This window comes from Pleurodeles waltl, chromosome 4_1, assembly GCF_031143425.1.
Source record: "Pleurodeles waltl isolate 20211129_DDA chromosome 4_1, aPleWal1.hap1.20221129, whole genome shotgun sequence".
In the NCBI taxonomy this organism is placed as follows: domain Eukaryota; kingdom Metazoa; phylum Chordata; class Amphibia; order Caudata; family Salamandridae; genus Pleurodeles; species Pleurodeles waltl.
Genome location: NC_090442.1, coordinates 852143954 through 852163276, shown reverse-complemented (window position 1 = coordinate 852163276; position 19323 = coordinate 852143954).

Sequence of the window (19323 nt, the reverse complement as noted above, 5' to 3'; positions counted from 1 at the left end):
CATCACATTTTTGGAACTAGGCCCAACAACACAAGTGGCGCAGCATTTTTATCGACAGAAGTGGGGCAATTCTGGGTGGTAGCACTTTTGTGGATTCCTGAAGTTTCTATCACAGAAATGTGAGGAAAACTATGTGTTTGTAGTCAACATTTGTGATATGCAGGGCATTGTGGGTAAGAAAATTGTGTGGGATGGTTGTGAAGCACACCTGCCTGGACCAGATGTCTAGTTTTCAGTACCGTCTGGGTCTGGTAGGGTTTTCCAGGTGGCATCCTCCCCAAGCCCAATAGGTGCAGCTGTTTATGATTGCAACTGAGATGATATTGGGAGTTAGCCAAGCTCACTTGGCCCATTTGTAAAAACAACACCAAAACAATCAAATAATCTCTTGTGTGCTATTGGGATGAGATGCTTTAGCCAGCAGGGGAGCAGAAATACTTTTTCCCCTTTTTTGTTGGGTGAGGCATGGCCATGCCCTTGCTGGACAGCCCTCACCATGCCCCCACCCCTACAAAAAAAAGAGGGGGCAGAAAGAATGTTTCCCTTTTTGGGGAGGCATGGCCATAACCACGCTGGGCAGTCTCCATCAATAAACAGAAAAAAAAAGTAATCCTTGGTGTCTAGTGGGTTTTCTGCCCACCAGGAGGACAGATGGGGGAAATTCGCCCCAACCCCCCCCCACAGGGGGGTAGAAAGACTGTTTCGGTCTTCAACACACAACCACCATGGCTGAGAAGGAAACCATTTTGTCCTCAGCATGGAACTGGTTAAAGAGACTGAAAACTAACTTCAATCAGGTGAACTGCTACAGTCATATATTGTTTCCACCTTGCTACGTGTTACAGGGACATTGTATTTTTAGTCTTGGACTTTCATTTGGCAAGGATTTAAAATTTGGTGAGTTGAGGACTTTTTCTTACAAAGCACTCTCTATTAACATAGTTTGAAACCAGAGGACTCTGCTTCTGGCAGCTAATTTTGAGCCTTGACCAAGCTCTGGACTGACCCAATAAAAAATCCCTGATATGGCCAATGCAAAGTGATGACACCATGACACATGCAAAGTTGTCCACACTTCACACAGTATACTTTGCTGTGAGGAGCATCAAAGGGCTGCATATCTCCCACATAACGAACTGTCTAATTTCTTTTGTACTAGTGGTGTCTGGGCTTCCAAGAGTTGGAGTTAAAAATAGCATAGGTACAACTCTGACATCAGATCTGGTCACAACACAGTATCTCATCAATAGAGACAAAGAATCGTCTGCAGATTAACTTCACGTGCTGATAAGAGGTAAATGAGATTTTAAAGTGTTTTACTGTCTCTGGATTCTTTTTTGTGTGATGTATGCCCGGCAGATATTCTGTTCTATCTAAGTACCCTGATAATAAAAATAATTTATTAGAACATAATGTAAACTGCATTTTTGCCTACTTCTACTGCCCCTTAGGCTGCATTCTATCAGCCTTGGAGTAATGAAAGACTGAGGGTTTGAAATGTACTGCTTGTACTGTAACCACATGGAACTGGTGAGATGCATAATAACCAAGATATTTTACCATGAATATAACTTGCTCCCTGCAAGTAACACAAATGTTTCTGCAACAAAAGCGTTCATCCACTCTATTGTGTATAAACTTCAGATCTGTGACCTTACACTTTGCCCTGCAGCACACTCCTATCTTCCCAGCAAATGCATTACTCATCATCAGTCCTCCCAGTCCCAATAAATATAAGAGGTCCTGCCTCCCAGACAGAGTTTAGTAACACAGAAAAACGTTTGTTTTAAAAAGGCTGTAAGTCTTCTTTCTATGTCCATGACATTCAATATACACCCTCCTCCTGCCCTCCATCCTCCTGTAAGTTTTCCTGTCTCCTGATGGGTAGAAGTTTAGTTTATGGCAGTAAGGAAAATCCTAAATTTATATAATTTCCCAAACTCTTAAGATACCCATCATGGGACCTCTGAAACCAGTGGGGGACGGGAAACTGCATTTCAAACATCAATATGAATTTCTCAAAACTTAGAGAATTCTCAGGAGTCAATAATGTAAGTTTTAGTTAGAATTTAAAGGTTTTATGTATCATACGTTTTTAAATCTGTCTTTATTTGTCAAGCACAAATTACAGAACATTACATAAAACGTGTCCCATAATATAATCCTTATTCTATACTTCTGGGGCAAAAGTAGATTGAAGTTGAGTTACTCATTAAAAGCTTTCTCGCAACAGATGAAACAAAGTTTTCAGCAGAAAATTAAAAAAAACACAGGATATCAAGCAATGTAATATAAAATAGTAAAAAGAAAACAGATATCTGAGAATTGGTCTAGCCAGTAAAGCTGTCATTAGTCATAAAGAATACAGTATCAATCTCTCATAGACAACGGTCTAAAGAAGACAGTAAATCTGTCTGAGATTTAAAAGAGTGAGACTCTGTTTGTCTGTTCCTGTAGCAGCGTTTCCCACTGTTCCTTCCCTGGGACACTTTCAGAATAGGATACAATAATATGAAAATGTCCCAAATGTTTCAGATAAATAATACAATCAGCCAGTGAAGTGACAAGAACACCGTGAGACAGGAACTATTTCCATCAAGAGGGCAAGTTCAGACAAAGAGAGTTGTAAACACTAAATACATTTTGTAGAAACATTTAAACAATTTGAAACAAGATCTTTTCTCATTCGCCTTGGCCTCTGAAAGAAAGAACACTCATGTAAGTATTAAGCATATTTGCATTAAATCTCCTCTGCCTTCACATACCTTCACACTAGAAGCTTATTCATAAAGAAGCAAGTTTAAGATTAGTCTAGCAAGTTTTGAGATTTTGATACAGGCAAGCAGTTAATACTAAATAGAAATTATAACTTTCTTTGTGAGCATAGGAAGTTTGCATCATGACAAAAGCCATGCAAAACGCACAATAGAAACATTTCTGTTGAGCTAAAGCAGTTTGGAATTCGTTAATGTTAACAATCAAGCAAGTCAAGCAAATACAGATCATGCAAAGTTTAGAAAGGAACTTGCAAATTTAAAATGCAACATTTAGTTAGGCCTACATTTCACTCATAAAGGTTATTAATTAAATGCATTTTATTTTTATTGAACTGTCTGGCATTTATTTTTGTTTCACGTTATGCTGGGCGAGTGGATACAGCTGTGCACCATCTGCCTTGTGCTCCCCACTCATGTGTAGGGCTGGAGCAGGGAGGAGAGATTTCACTGTAGTTGGGTCATTGGGAGGCCTCATTCTTAGTACTTTCAGACCCTGTGGAGTGCTGACTATGGGCTACCTGGGGGAAAGGCAGCACATGTTCAGGAGGCTAAACCTCATATCTGAAGAGGGTTGGCCTCTACACAACAGTATAAAAACTTTTGCTATAATGCAGGATGTAGTCCCTGCAGCCATGAAAGGGAGAACGGCTTGAAGATTCACAGTATCAAACCTCTGGAGACCAATGAGGAGGGCCTACATTTATCCAGGACTGACTCTGAGGCCGTGATAAAGGAAACTGTGGACTCTGCTATGAATATCAAAATAAAAGGCAAATAATGGACCACGATAAAGACAATGGCCCTCATTACAACACTGGCGGTCGGTGATAAAGCGGCGGTGATACCGCCAACAGGCCGGCGGAAAATAAAGTGGAATTACGTTCATGGCGGAAACCACCAACACAGACAGCCACTTTAACACTCCAACTGCCACGGTGGTAGAAACAAACACCGCGGCGGTAACCATCAACAGACAGGCGGAAGTCAATGTACTGCCCACACTATTACAAGGCACCAATCCACCAGCTTTTCCAGGGCGGTACCAATGCCATCAAAAGCACGGCGGAAACAGAACACAGAAGGGAAACCACTCACCTCTCGACACTCAGCGAACAACTAGGACACCATGGAGTGGGGTTTGGGAGTGGAGGAAGAGGTAGTGGTTGTAGGAGGTGTACGTCTGCTGAGTTTGGGTTAACGGTGCATGGGTTGTAGGCTGTTGTGAGGTGGATGGCTGTTGAGTGGGTGTGTGCTGGCGTTTGTGTACTTTGGGAGGAGGGCTCACAGACACACTGGGAGAGGACACAGGGGGCGTGTGAATGGTAGTGGGGGTGGTGATTGCACGTGAGTGGTGTATAGTGATGGGCGTGCTGGTGATGGAGGTAGTGGCTGAGGATGTAGTGCATGCAGGTGTGAGTGGAGACCAGACAGGGAGGGAGGTGGAGGACGTGGAGTAGGGGGACACAGTGGAGGCAATGGATGTTGGTGTGTCTGCATGGGTATGGTGCTTGTGTGAGTGCCTGTGAGATGTGTGGTGCTTATGTTTGCCTGAGCCACTTTTGTGTGTTGATGTGTGTGCATGCTGGTCTGATGGTGTGCTTGGGAGAGGCTGAGGTAGAGGGGATTGGGTCTCGGTAGTGGATATTGGAGGGGGGAGGCTGGACACAGAGACAATGGCTGCCATCAGCGCTGAGGCCAGAGCCTGAAATGCTCTCTGTTGGGCTGCCACGCCAGAATGAATGCCCTCCAGGTATGCATTTGTTCGCTGCAAATGCCTCTCGGCAAACTGGATGGCATTCAAAATGGTTGACTGCCCAACAGTGAGGGATCTCAGGCGGTCAATAGCCTCCTCACTGAGGGCAGCAGGGCTGAATGGGTCAGGGCCTGAGTTGCCTGGGGTGAAGGAGATGCCCACCCTCCTGGGTGAGCGGGCACGGGAAACACGCTGAGGGGCTGCTGGGAGGCCAGTGCTGGTGGGGGGGTGGCGGCTGTACCTGTTGTTGCGGTGGGCACAGAGGTGCCCGCCACTGCAAGGGAACTCCCATCAGAGGGGGAGTCATTGTTATCCCCTCCTGTCCCCGTCATGGAGCTCCCCTCGCCCTCCGTCCCACTGTTGCCTTCAGACTCCATACATTCACCCTCCTGGCCCAAGTGGGTTGCAGCTCCCTCCTGCGCCGGTGCCACTGCTCCTAAGCCAGATGATGCTAATGCACACAAGGACAGGGTGACAAAACAAAAAGGGGGGGGAAAGACAGAGGAGACACATGGTCAATGCCAGCAACACCACTTCCGTTGGCGGACACAACACACAGGGAGCAGCCCTATGCACTAGGCCATGCACTAACTGTTCGTAGGGAAATCACCTGCCCATAGGGGACTATGCTTAACCCCATTTGCTGCACACCTGGAACCCACAGGAGCCTGACTGGTTGTAGATGGCCACTACCCCTATTGGGGTTGGAGTGCCACAGAGCCTGCTTAACAAGGGACCCACCCAAGCAAGTTCGCCCTGGCCTAGGCGAACCCACAGCCCACATCCCCCACCCAGACACCTCATAAAGCGCACAGAGTCAGCTGAATGAGACTGTACTCACCCCCTTGTGGCTGCTGTGATGCCCTCAAGCGCCCATCCAAATCCGGATAGGCCACCGACAGGATCCGGAACATCAGGAGGGTCATGGTGCGACAGGCACTCCTTCCACGTTGGGAGGCCATCCCCAATTCGGCCTCTGCCGTCTTCTTGCTCCAGCGGCGCAGGTCCTCCCATCTCTTTCGGCAGTGGGTGCACCGTCTATGATAGACCCCCAGGGTCCATACTTCCTTGGCGATTTCATGCCAAATACCTTTATTCTTGTGGGTGCTGACCTAGAGGAAAGGTAATGTAAGAAAGGAACTTACTCACCCGTCTGGTTTGTCATACTCATTGGCCACCAGTTCCCACCCATGCCCTTACACACATACACTCACCATCCTCACATGCAGGCCTCAGCCCCCCCCAAACATGTAACTTCCATCCATACCACTCCATAAATTCATGTCCCACGCATCATGCTCACAGTTTACTCACCTGTTTGTCTGGAGGATCGTAGAGTAGTGTGTACTGGGGGAGGACCCCATCCACTAGTCTCTCCAACTCCTCCACACTAAAGGCAGGGGCCCTTTCCCCAGACACTCGAGCCATTGTCGCTTACATACTGAGGTCACAGCAGCACTTGCAGTGTAGGTCCTCTCCTGTTGAAGGTCAGGTATCAAGTGAGTGAACAGCTAGAAAATGGCAGTCACGTCCGTGGAGGTGCGTACCGTCACCGCCGGCGTACATTGTCTTTGGCTCTTGGAAGCCATAGGGCCCAATGATAACCAATGCTGAATTGCGCGGCAGTCTTCGACCGCCTAACGCAATGCTGCACAATGCCAGCGCAGTTACCTCATTTCCCCTTGTCCCTCCTTACAGGTCAGGCAGCTGCCATTTCAGGGTGGCACATGGCAGGGCACCTAACTGCGTCACAGCACATTTGGGCACAAATACGGACAGACAACACCACATACCGATTTAATCACATTAGTGCAAAAAACCCTTGTGCAAACTATGTGGTACATGACCCTCTGCTCACCATTCTCAACCATAGGGCACATCCGCTGGGGCAGATGATGAGATAGCGTCATCCTCCGGTGTAGAGACCCCTGGTGGACCTGTCGACAATGGAAGACAGACACATCATTATCACCTACAGACTTGATCGTGACACAATCCAAGAACTGTGTGCCCAATTGGAGCCAGACCTGATGTCAGCTATCTGCCATCCCATAGGTATCCCCCTTCTAGTGCAGCTCTTGTCAGTGCTCCATTTCCTGGCCAGTGGTTCCTTTCAAACAACAGTGGCCATGGCAGCAGGGATGTCTCAACCAATGCTCTCTAAAGTGTTGTCCAGAGTGTTATCTACCCTGCTAAAACACATGCGCAGCTACATCATTTTCCCCAAGGTGGAGGATTTGCCCACAGTAAAAGCTGACTTCTATGCCCTGGGACATATTCCCAACATCATTGGTGCCATTGATGGTACACATGTGGCATTTGTCCCTCCTCCCCGCAGGAAAGAACAGGTGTACAGAAATCGTAACAGCTACCATTCAATAAATGTGCAGTTGGTGTGTTTGGCAGACCAGTACATTTCCCATGCGAATGGCAAGTATCCTGGCTCTGTGCATGATGCTTACATTTTGAGGAATAGCAGCATCCCTCATGCGATGGGCCAACCCCAGAGGCACCGTGTGTGGCTAATAGGTGAACCCAAGGTCCCCACACAGTATGAATAGGTTTCTGGGTATGGGGTAGTCCCTAAGGGTTGGTGTATGTCTAACAGATATCCCTCAACATTTACAGGTGACTCTGGTTACCCCAACCTCTCATGGCTACTGACCCCAGTGAGGAATGCCAGGACAAGGGCAGAGGAACGCTACAATGAGGCACATGGGCGAACTAGGATTATTGAGCGGACTTTCGGCCTCCTGAAGGACAGATTCCGGTGCCTCTATCTAACATGGTGGCTCCCTTTACTACTCACCCAAAAAGGTGTGCCAGATCATCGTGGCATGTTGTATGTTGCACAACCTGGCCATGCGATGCCAGGTGCCTTTTCTGCAGGAGGATGGGCCTGATATTGGTCTCATGACAGCTGTTGAGCCTGTGGACAGTGAGGAAGAGGAGGCAGAGGAAGAAGATATTGACAACCGAAACAACATCATCATGCAGTACTTCCAGTGGCACACAGGTAAGAGAATGGCACTGCTCATCTCATATCTGACTACTGTAGGAAATTGTATGTCTGCCTTTTTACCTCTGTGTATGGACCCTGACAGTTCACTTTGGCTTTCCTTTTCACAGATATGGGTACCACATTCTGCCTTCTGCTATGTTTACTGCTGCCCAACAACTGTCATACTTTGGTATGTGCAAATGAACATTTACATTGATATTTGTCTAAGAGGTTGTAATAATACATTTGTAAAAGTACAGACTGACTCCAGATTGTTTTGTGATTCAAGGGTGTTTACTTAAGTGCTAATACATAGAGGGGTGTGTGCAATGGGCTGGGGTGATGGTGGAGGAATATCCATGGTAGAGTCCAGTCTCTTTGTATCACAGGTGCATTGTTCAATGGGGCATAGGAAGTGGAGCAATGTCAGTTCAAGGTGGACAGGGTGACATAGTGGGACAGAAGGGTGACAATCAGGAGAGTCTTATTTCCTGGCGGGGGTCTTGGCAATGTTCTCTGTGTTGTGTCTGGATCACAGGGACCGTTTGCGGGGTGGTTCTCCTTCTGCAGGGTGTGGGGTGCTGGTGGCCTGTTATTCCTGTGGCGGGACCTCCTGTCCACTAGATCTGGTGGATGTGGAAGGCTGTTCATCGTTCGGGCTGGTGTCAGGGGCTCGGTGGTATGCCACTGTCTCCCTCATGGTGCTGGCCATGTCTGCCAGCACCCCTGCAATGGTGACCAGGGTGGTGTTAATGGACTTCAAGTCCTCCTTGATCCCCAGGTACTGCTCCTCCTGCAGCCGCTGGGTCTCCTGAAACTTGGCCAGTACCGTGCCCATGGTCTCCTGGGAATGGTGGTATGCTCCAATAATGTTGGAGATTGCCTCATGGAGAGTGGGTTCCCTGGGCCTGTCCTCCCCCTTTCGCACAGCAGTCCTCCCAGCTTCCCTGTTGTCCCCTGAACCCCAGGTCACTGATAGTCCTGTGTTAGTGAGTTTGCAAAAGGGTCCCTGTAGTGGTGGACACACTGCTGATTGACGTGTCCTGGGGACAGTGGCATGGGCCTGCTGGGTGGGTGCTGTGGTGGTGTTTCCTGAGGGGGGAGGTTCTGTGGTGGGTTGGGACTGTGGCAGGGGAACCGACTGTCCAGAGGTCCCTGATGGACCGGGCTGGTCATCTTGATCCAGGCGTGCAGAGCTGCTGTCATCACTGTGGGCTTCTTCTGTGGGGTGACTGGATATGGCTGGCACCTCCTGTCCAGTAACATTGTGTAGGGGTCCTGTTGGGGTGTAAATGCATTGTTTTTGTATCTGTGTGTGCCATTTTGTGCAATGGGTGTGTTTCCCTCTATTACTGTGCTTGCATTATCGCCTTGGTCCTTGTGTGAGTGGTGATTGTGTTCCCTGGGTGAGTCTCTCCCTTGGACATGCTGTGGTGATGGGTGTCCATGCAGGTCTGTGATGGGGGTCCATGCATTGTTGTCACATGCAGGGCTTGGTATAGGGATGTGTGGGTTGTGATAGTGTGGTATCTGTGAGGTGATGGGTGTGAGGGTAGGGGTTGGGGTTTGTGATAGCATGCAGGTAGGGTGGGGGATATTGTAGTAAAGATATGACTTACCAGAGTCCAGTTCTCCTGCTACTCCTGCGAGGCCCTCAGGATGCATGATCACCAAGACTTGCTCCTCCCATGTTGTTAGTTGTGGGGGAGGAGGTTGGGGTCCACCGCCAGTCCTCCGTACGGCTACCTGGTGTCTGGATACCACGGAACGCACCTTCCCCTGTAGGTAATTCCACCTCTTCCTGATGTCATCCCGTGTTCTTGGATGCTGTCCCACTGTGTTGACCCTGTCGACAATTCTCTGCCATAGCTCCATCTTCCTAGCAATGGAAGTCTGCTGCACCTGTGATCCGAATAGCTGTGGCTCTACCCGGATGATTTCTTCCACCATGACCCTGAGCTCCCCCTCAGAGAACCTCGGATGTCTTTGAAGTGCCATGATGTGGTGTGGGTGATGTGTGAGGTGATGGTTGATGTGATGTGTGGGGTGATGTGTTGGAGTGTGTTCTTTGAGGTGCGTGGATGCTGTATGAGTGATGGTGTTGTGTGCCTCTGGATGCTGGTATTGTCTTTGCTTTTCTGTCTCTCTGCTTCTTCCAAAATTGTCGTTGTGAGGAGTTGTAGGTAATGTGGGTGTGTGTTTTATAGTGGTGTGAGTGTGTTGGTGTGGTGTGTGTATGTGTATCAGGTGTGTGTATTTTGAATTGTCCAATGTGGTTGTGTTTTGTAAATGTGTGTGTATTTTGAGCATGGCGGGGTGTACTGCCAATGGATTACCGCGGTTGAATGACCGCAGCGTTGATTCATGGGTCGTAATAGTGTGGGTGTATTTCTGTTGGCGTGACGGTGTGGGTTTTGCTATTGTCAGTTTATCACTGTCCTTTGGTGTGGCGGACTTGTGTGGGTGTCTGTATTGTGGAGGATTTCTAAGTGTGGGTCAAAATACCCATAGCGGATTTCCGCCGCGTGCACGGTATGTTGGTGGCCGTCTGTACGGCGGTCAGCAGAATTTACCGCCAGGGTTGTAATGAGGGCCAATATCACAACTCCCAGGGCCAAGTATGTGGAGGACACTAACATGCAGAAGATAGCTATGCACATTAGAGAATTTCTGGGTTTTGGTAAGAAGCCTACACAAGAAGAAGAATTCTATTCCTAATATAGTAATACTGTTGTGAATGACCTTCCTTTGCCTGATATGATTAAGAATTTGTTTGTCAAAGAGTAAAATGATATTGACCAAGGTAAATATCCCTCTGCTGCTGAACACTTTTTTGCTTTCAATACTTTCTATACTTACTGGAGAATTTTGAACATCAATTTCTGCTATTATCTAAGGTCAATACTATCCTATTGTCCATGAAATTGTCATCTTAGTTGGCTTCCGGGGATCCTACTCTTTCAGAAATAAGCAATCAGTCATACCATTTGTAAAGCACTCTACTCACCCGTGAGGGTCTGAAGCTACTGGTGGAGAGGGGGATGCTGCTACAGCCAGGTCTTGAGGTGTCTCCTGAAGGTTAGCACGTCCTGTGTCTGTCGCAGGTGGATAAGAAGAGTGTTCCACGTCTTGGTGACGAGGTGGGAGAACGATCTGCCACTGGCGGTCGTTCTGTGGATGCGAGGAATGGTGGCGAAGGCAAGGTCAGCAGAGAGAAGCTGGCGGGTCGGGGTGTATAAGGAGAGTCGTCTGTTGAGGTATTCTGGTCCAGTGTTGTGCAGTGCGTTGTGAGCGTGGGTGAGGAGCTTGAACATGATCCTCTTGTTGACGGGGAGCCAGTGCAGGTCTCTCAGGTGGGCTGAGATGTGACTGTGGCAGGGGATGTCCAGGATGAGGCATGCAGAGGCGTCGTGTATGTGTTGTAGTCTTTTCAGGAGCTTGGCCATGGTTCCTGCATAGAAGGCGTTGCCGTAGTCCAGTATGCTGCTTACGAGGGCTTGGATGACCGTCCATCTGGTTCCTGTGGGGATCCATTTGTAGATCTTTCAAAGCATGCGGAGAGTGTTGAAGCAGGAGAAAGAGACGGCGTTGCCTTGCTGGGTCATTGATAGCCATGAGCCCAGGATGAACCCCAGGTTGTGTGCGTGGTCGGTGGGTGTCGGTGCGGTTCCCAGTGTGGCAGGCTACCTGAAGTCGTCCCAGGCAGAGGGGGCGGAGATAAGGATGAGGACCTCAGTCTTGTCAGAGTTCAGTTTCAGGCAGCTGTTTTTCATCCATTTGGTGGTTCTGGAGGTGGCGGGGTCTTTGGCGAGGGAGAGAATCAGCTGGGTGTCATCGGTGTATGAGACTATGTTGAGGTTGTGTGATCGGACGATGTTTGCGAATGGAGCCATGTAAAACGTTAAAGAGGGTCGGGCTGAGGGATGACCCCTGGGGTACCCCACAGATGATCTTGGTGGCTTCAGGGCGAAATGGAAGGAGGCGGACTCTCTGGGTTCTGCTGGTGAGGAAGTAGGTGATCCAGTCCAGGGCTCTGTCATGGATCCCTGCGTCGTTGAGGTGTGTGCATAGGGTGTGGTGGCAGATGATGTTGAAGGTGGCCGAGAGGTCCAGGAGGATGAGGGCTACGGTGTTGTTGTTGTCAAGAAGGGTCCTGATGACGTCCGTGGCAGCGATGAGGGTGGTTTTGGTGCAGTGGTTGCTGCAGAATCCAGATTGGGATGAGTCTAGAGTGTTGTTCTCCTCTAGGAAGCGGGTCCGTTGTTTGTTAACGAACTTCTCAATGACTTTTGTTGGTAAGGGGAGCAGGGAGATGGGCCGGAAGTTCTTGAGGTCTTTTGGCTCCACCTTGGGTTTCTTGAGGAGGGTGTTGATCTTGGCGTATTTCCAGCTCTCCGGGAAGGTGGCAGACTCAAATGAGCTGTTGCTGATCTTTCGGAGTTGGGGTGCGATGACGGAGCTCACGTTGTTGAAGATGTGGTGAGGGAGGAGTCAGATGGTGAGCCGGAGTGGATGGTGTTCATGATTTTGATGGTGTTGTCATTGATGTGGGTCCAGAAGAGCAGGAGGCTGGTGTGGTTGGGAGGCGGTGAGTCTGTGGTGTCTGTGGTTGACGGGGGTCTGGGTATTGAAGCTGTCATGGATGTCTGCGATCCTGCGGTAGAAGAAGGTGGCTAGGGAGTAGTAGAGGTCTTGCGATGGCGGGATGTCATTGACGTTGGAACCACGGTTGGAGAGTTCCTCACGATGTTGAAGAGCTCCTTACAGCTGTGTACGTTGTTGTGTTCTTTGAAGGAGGTTCTTTTGGCAGTTCGGATGAGTTGGTGGTTTCTGCAGATGATGTTCTTGAAGGCTGTGTGGTTTTCCGGTGTCTGTTCTTGGTGCCACTATTCTTAAGTCTTTATCATGTTTGCTTGGATTCTTGGAGGTCGGTGGTGAATCAGAAGGCCTTTCTGTTGGTGCTTCTGTTTGAAGGTTTCTTGATCGGGGCGAGAGTGTTGGCACAGTCGTCGATCCATTGCCTGAGGTTGAGGGCGGCTATGTCGGTGTCAGTGGTGTCGATTGGTGGGTTCCGGGAGAGGGGGGTGATCAGCTGGTCTTCGGTGACCTTGTTCCATCTGCGGTGGGGAACCCCCTGTGGGCGGTGGTGCGTTGTGGGTTTCTCGAAGGTGAAGTGGATGCAGCGGTGGTCGGTCCAGTGGAGTTCAGTGGTGTGACTAAAGGAGACGTGTTTGCTGGCAGAGAACATAGGGTCGAGCTTGTGTCCTGTGGAGTGGGTGGGTGTCGTGATGAGCTGCTTGAGTCTGAGGTTGGTGAGGTTGTCAAGCAGGGTGGTGGAGTTGTTGTCGTTGGTGTTCTCGAGGTGGAAGTTCAGGTCCCAAGGAGTATGTAGTCTGTGGATGTGAGGGCATGTGTGCTGACGACTTCAGTGACTGAGTTGCTGAACTGCTGTCAGAGTTCGGGGGGTCTGTAGACGAGGGTCCCTCTGAGGGTGGTGTTTGGATCGGTGTGGTTCTGGAAAGCAGGTGTTTGGCAGCCCTGAGGGTGTCTTCGGTGCTCGTCGTGATTCTGAGGGTATTCCTGTGGACGATGGCGGTGCCTCCTCCTGGTCTGTTGTTGCTGTCCCTACGGGTGATCTTGTAGCCATCAGGGATGGCTATGGCGATGTCGGGCCCTGAGGAGAGGTTCATCCAGATGTCGGTCAGGAAGGCGACGTCTGGGGAGGCTGAGTCGAGTAGGTTCCAGAGTTCGATGGCATGTTTGTGGACGAAGCGGGTGTTGAGTAGAGTGCATCTGCGATGGTTGTGTCCTGCCTTGGTGGGAAGGTCGCTGGCATGGAGGCTGGTGAAGGTGCAGTTCCGGCAGGAGAAAGGTCCGCGGGTGAGCCACAGGGTGGCCTGGTGGCAGGTGAATGAGCGGCCGGCGTTGAGTGCATGGAGTGTAGTTGCATTGTAGCGGCGTCATGCGTCGCAGTGGAGGGGGGAAAGCAAGAACCAGGGGTTCCAGCACTGGGTGTGGTCGAGACACGGATGGGCGCAGAGGGGCTTGCCTTAGGCTTGCCTTTGGAAAGGTGAGAGGTGGGAGCAGGGGTGGAAAACAGTGCAAAAAAGGGGACAGGGCCACAGCAGCGGGAATGCAGCACGAGAGAGAGGAGGGGGCGGGCTCACAGGGGCTGCAGCAGCAGGGGAGAAAGAGAGGGGGAGACTGAGAGAGAGGGAGCGGAGTGAGAGGAGAAAGAAATGGGGAAGAGAGAGTGAAACGCAGAAAGCGAAAGGTGAATCATTACCCCTGCCTGAAACGTCTTATGATAACTCGGTCCATAGGACCACTAAGACTTCTCCATTTGTATGTCTACATGGTTTGCACCCTAGAGTCTTTCCTTCTACCTTGAAGGACACAGTCTTGAACCATCAGAAATTTGATTTCACTTAATCTTCAGAAACTAAATCCAAGATGAAGCCTTTTTCCAACATACACCGCATTTCCACACCAGATTATCAGTGGGGAATAAAGTTAGGCTACCGTCTAACTTATTGCCACCAATCTCTCTCATGACAAGTTCAAATCTGGATTCTATGGCCCTTTTAAGATTCTCAAATTCATAAATCTATTTTGTAAGACCACCTTTTGTTGCATTGGAAAGTCCATCCCATATTTTATTCTTCCCAACTTAACCCATTGAAGGTGGATCCCTTCTACCATGTTTTTTCAGGTCTCATCTGGTGTTGGTCAACAATGTTCTTGAGCTTGAAGTCCAGGAGATCTGTGACTCTCATTTCTTTAGAAATAGATGTCAGTTCCTGATTCATTGGAAGGGCTTTCTTCCGAGTGACATGTCCTGGGAGGATTTGTCCTGAGTTCATGCCCTCTCCCAGTTTGGTGCTTATTTTTCCCCTCTCTTCCTGATAAGTCTGATGCTTCTCGTGGGAATACTGTGGCACTGTGGTCAAACCCCACACCAGTTCCACATGCAGGCTTGGGCAGGCCTGAACGCATGGTGCTTTTCTCGTGGTAATGGAATGAGGAACAACAATGGGCTGCCAGACATGTGTGTTTGCTTACCTCACAGCAGCTGGTCCACCAGTGTTGTCTTCGGCGTCCCCACCCTGATCCTGGGGATTTTCTGCTAGGAGGACCCATACATACCTCCTTGTTCCTGGTATTTCCTACTCCCAGAATTAGTGGGGGAGGAAGTATATTTCCCAATCTAATATGGCAGACAACTTAAGTCTTCCAATTGTCTCTTTTCAATCAGTCATGGTTTCCTTTTTCCTGTTGCAATTTCCTGGTATTTTCTATATATAAGGATTTCAGAACTGCCTAGCATTTGTGTCGCAACACTTCACCAGTCCTTTTTTCAGTTTCTACACTCCCTATTGTAAGCCTGTGCCCTGGTTCATATCCTGCTACTCTGCTAATATTGTGAGCCATTCACCTGAACTCCAGGAGGTTCCTATGGGGGCACGGTAAACCCCAAATCCCAATGAGAATTGACAGGGCAGCAATGAAGGACACACTGCAACCCTAGGAGTTTCCAAGGGGTGCGGGGTTGGGATGAGAGAGAAAGAGAAATACCAGGACTTCTGGGTATTCAGATTTTTTTACTCTGGGCACTACTGGGATAAAGCATATCTGGATTCTGGTACTGGATTCAGGATACTGGCAGATGCAAGGCCCTGGACTCGGATTTCACTGTAATGAAACCACACTTTAAAACAGGAAAAACTAAACAGATCTTTGGCATTAACTAACTTCAAATCAACATACCAATAATCCACACTAGAAACGTTCCCCAGTGTGATTCAAGAAATAAGCAGGAATTATCAAGAACTGGAATCATCATGTACAAGGATTTCAATGAGAAAAAATAACTGAGTTAATCACAACAAAACTACTTAAAATTCTTCAGTAGTTCAAGAGTCTCAAGAGTTTAAGGTTCACATGCAAGTATGCATTAGCAGTCAGATTATAGTTCTCAATTGTCTCAAAAGTCATTAAAATACCAGTATCAGATTCCAATCTAGAAAACACAGATTCAAAACCAATTTGAACACAAGATCCAGGAAGGCACAACTATTACAAAAAATATAAGTTTTCTCTGATGTCTTTTCAGTCACAAGATTGATCTGAATATTATTGCTGGCTTTAGATAAGTTAGATTAATCAGAGCTGAACTTGCGTTACCTTATTTGGAATGACTCGTATTTTGCCAGCGCAAGAAAGCATTATGCAAGAGATAAATTAGCAAGCTGCCTGCCTTTTACAGTTACTGTGGTAACTGAGGAGAAGGTCGAACATACTTAGGGGGGAAATAAGGAAGTGTGTCGCTGTGAGCAGAAGCCTGGGCACACTGCCCTCACAGATTGTGTCTGTTGGTGGGGAGAACAAGGCAAAGTCGACATGGCATCACCTCAGGATGCCATGCCCACAAAATACTGCCTATGGCATAGGTAAGTCACCCTTCTAGCAGGCCTTACAGCCCTAAGGCAGGGTGCACTATACCACATGTGAGGGCATAGCTGCATGAGCAATATGCCCCTACAGTGTCTAAGTCTATTCTTAGACATTGTAAGTACAGTGTGGCCATATAAAGTATATGGTCTGGGAGTTTGTCAAAACAAACTCCACAGCTTCATAATGGCTACACTGGATACTGGGAAGTTTGGTATCAAACTTCTCAGAATAATAAACCCACACTGATGCCAGTGTTGGATGTATTACAAAATGCACACAGAAGGCATCTTAGAAGATGCCCCCTGTAATTTACCCAATCCTTCAGTGCAGGACTGACTGGTCAGTGCCAGCCTGCCACAGACAAGTTTCTGCCCCCTGGGGTGAGAGCCTTTGTGCAGTCTGAGGACAGAAACAAAGCCTTTACTGGGTGGAGGTGCTTAACACCTCCCCTCTGTTGGGGCTGTAACACCTAGCATTGAGCCTCAAAGGCTCAGGCTTCATGTTACAATGCCCCAGGGCACTCCAGCTAATAGAGATGCCTGCCCTCTGGACACAGCCCCCACTTTTGACGGCAAGTCCAGAGGAGATAATGAGAAAAACAAGGAGGAGTCACCCACCAGTCAGGGCAGCCCCTGAGGTGCCCTGAGCTGAGGTGACCCCTGCCTTTAGAAATCCTCCATCTTGAGATTGGAGGATTCACCCAATAGGATTAGGGAAGGGCATCCTCCCCTCAGGGAGGAGGACCAAAGAGGGTGTTGCCACCCTCCAGGAGAGTAGCCATTGGGTAATGCCCCCAAGACCAAAACACCCCCCTAAATTTTGTATTTAGGGGTGACTCTGAACCCAGGAAATGAGATTCCTGCATCCTGAACTAAGAAGAAGGACTGCTGACCTACAAACCCTGCAGAGACAACAGAAGACGACAACTGCTTTGGCCCAAGCCCTACCGGCCTGTCTCCTGACTCGAAAAACTGCAACAGCGATGCATCCAACAGGGACCAGCCACCTCTGAAGCCTCAGAGGACTGCCCTGAACCTAAGGACCAAGAACCTCCCGTGAGCAGCGGCTCTGCTCAATAAACAACAACAATATTGTGACTTCTTGCAACTTTTAAAGGACTTCACTGTTCCCGACGGAAGTGTGAGACTTCACCCTCTGGACCCAAAGCCCCCGGCTTGAGCACCAGAGAACCAGCATGACAGGGAGGACTCCCAGGCAACTGCGACCTCATGAGTAGCCCAAGATGACCCTCCTGTACCCCCACAGCGACGCATGCAGAGAGAAGCCAGAGGCTCCCCCTGACTGCAATTGCCTGTAACAAGGGACCCGATGCCTGGACCAAACACTGCACCCGCAGCCCACAGGACCAGAAGGAACTGAACCTCAGTGCAGGAGTGACCACCAGATGACCCTCTGTCTAGTCCAGTCGGTGGCTGGCCTGAGAAGCCCCCCTGTGCCCTGCCTGCACCGCTAGAGTGACCCCCGGTTCCCTCTATTGAATCCAATACAAAACCGGACGCCTGCTTTGTACACTGTACCCGGCCGCCCCTGTGCCACCGAGGGTGTGTTTTGTGTGCCTACTTGTGCCCCCCCAGGGCTCTACAACACCCCCCTGGTATTCCCCCTGAGGACGCAAGTACTTACCTGCTTGCAGACTGGAACCGGAGCACCCCTGTTCTCCTTAGGCGCCTATGTGTTTAGGGCACCTCTTTGACCTCTGCACTTGACCGGCCCTGAGCTGCTGGTGTGGTAACTTTGGGGTTGCCCTGAACCCCCAACGGTGGGCTGCCTATGCCCTGGAACTGAGACTTGTAAGTGTCTTACTTAACTCACAATCTAACCAATACTTACCTCCCCCAGGAACTATTGATTTTTTGCACTGTCTACTTTTAAAATAGCTTATTGCCATTTTAACAAAAACTGTATACGTTATTGCTCTAATGCACAGTTCCTAACTTACCTGTGTGGAGTACCTTGCATTTTGTGTATTTACTTCAAATCTTGAACTTGTGGTTCTAAAAATAAATTAAAAAAATATATTGTTTTATATAAAAACTATTGGCCTGGAGTTAAGTCTTTGAGTGTGTGTTCTTCATTTATTGCCTCTGTGTGTCCAACAAATACTTAACACTACCCTCTGATAAGCCTACTGCTCGACCACACTACCACAAAATAGAGCATTAGAATTATCTAATTTTGCCACTATCTTACCTCTAAGGGGAACCCTTGGACTCTGTGCACACTATCTCTTACTTTGAGATAGTATATACAGAGCCAACTTCCTACAGCAGGTCACAGAACATCAGGATAAAATGCCATGTAGGATCCACCCAGGAGCAACAGGGGAGCAACAGTAGGCCTTCAGTGATTACAGGTGCCTTGAATAAATGCTCTCTAGGGACAATACAGAAGAAGCAAGTGAGTAGGGCATGGTGTACTTTAGTCACACTTGACCAATGCGATGTCCTGATTGCGTCACTGTTTGCATTTTTGTTGCCTTACTTAAGACTGAGATCAAATGTTGTTCAGCTGTTGGGGAACCAAGCTGTCACAGTGGCTCTGCATCCTTAGTGAAAAGACAAGATTATACCTTATTTCTGATCCTTAAAATGTCTTCTACTTTTATCTTTGCTGTACCTCTCCACAGCAAAGATAACAAAAGTAGATGATACTCTTCCATAGTGTAGCTGCTTGTACAGAAAACAATGTTTCTCCGAAGTTCCTCTTCTTGTACAATAGGATAGACAGGCGAGGTGGTAGAGTCTTTGCCTTAGTTGACCCCATGAAAGGTGCAGACTGCCTTGAAATCAGAGCATCTTATTATTATTATTATTATTATTATTATTTTGCCGACACATCTATTCTATATTTGTGTTTCCTGGGTTCAATAGCCTTATCTCTCTTTCTGATGTTTCATCGCCATAAGGACAGTTGTGATGTGTTTTGCAATCCACTAGCTATGTCAGGGATTCATTCAGTCTTTGGCTTGAGAGCATTTATGTTTATTTCATGTGTGTACATTGGTTCACATAAGTACATGAGTCTATTTTTTGTGTGAATATCTTTTCAACCACAACCAAGTTCCGTTGTCATGCTTTTCAAATTAAATAAATATTAGTCGTTCCACAGTTCCATTTCTCGTTTCTGTTTGCTATCAGCAGCAATGAAACCCACACAATGCACATTTATTAGTTTGTATGATTGGGAACCATTTCAGGGAACAGGGATTGGAGGGGACTTTGCTAATCAGAGACAGAAATGTTCAGAAGCGCAGGTTCGAGGTGTACATATTCTCTCTGCTATGGTAAGACCACAGAACTCCTCCCTTCTCAGGTTTT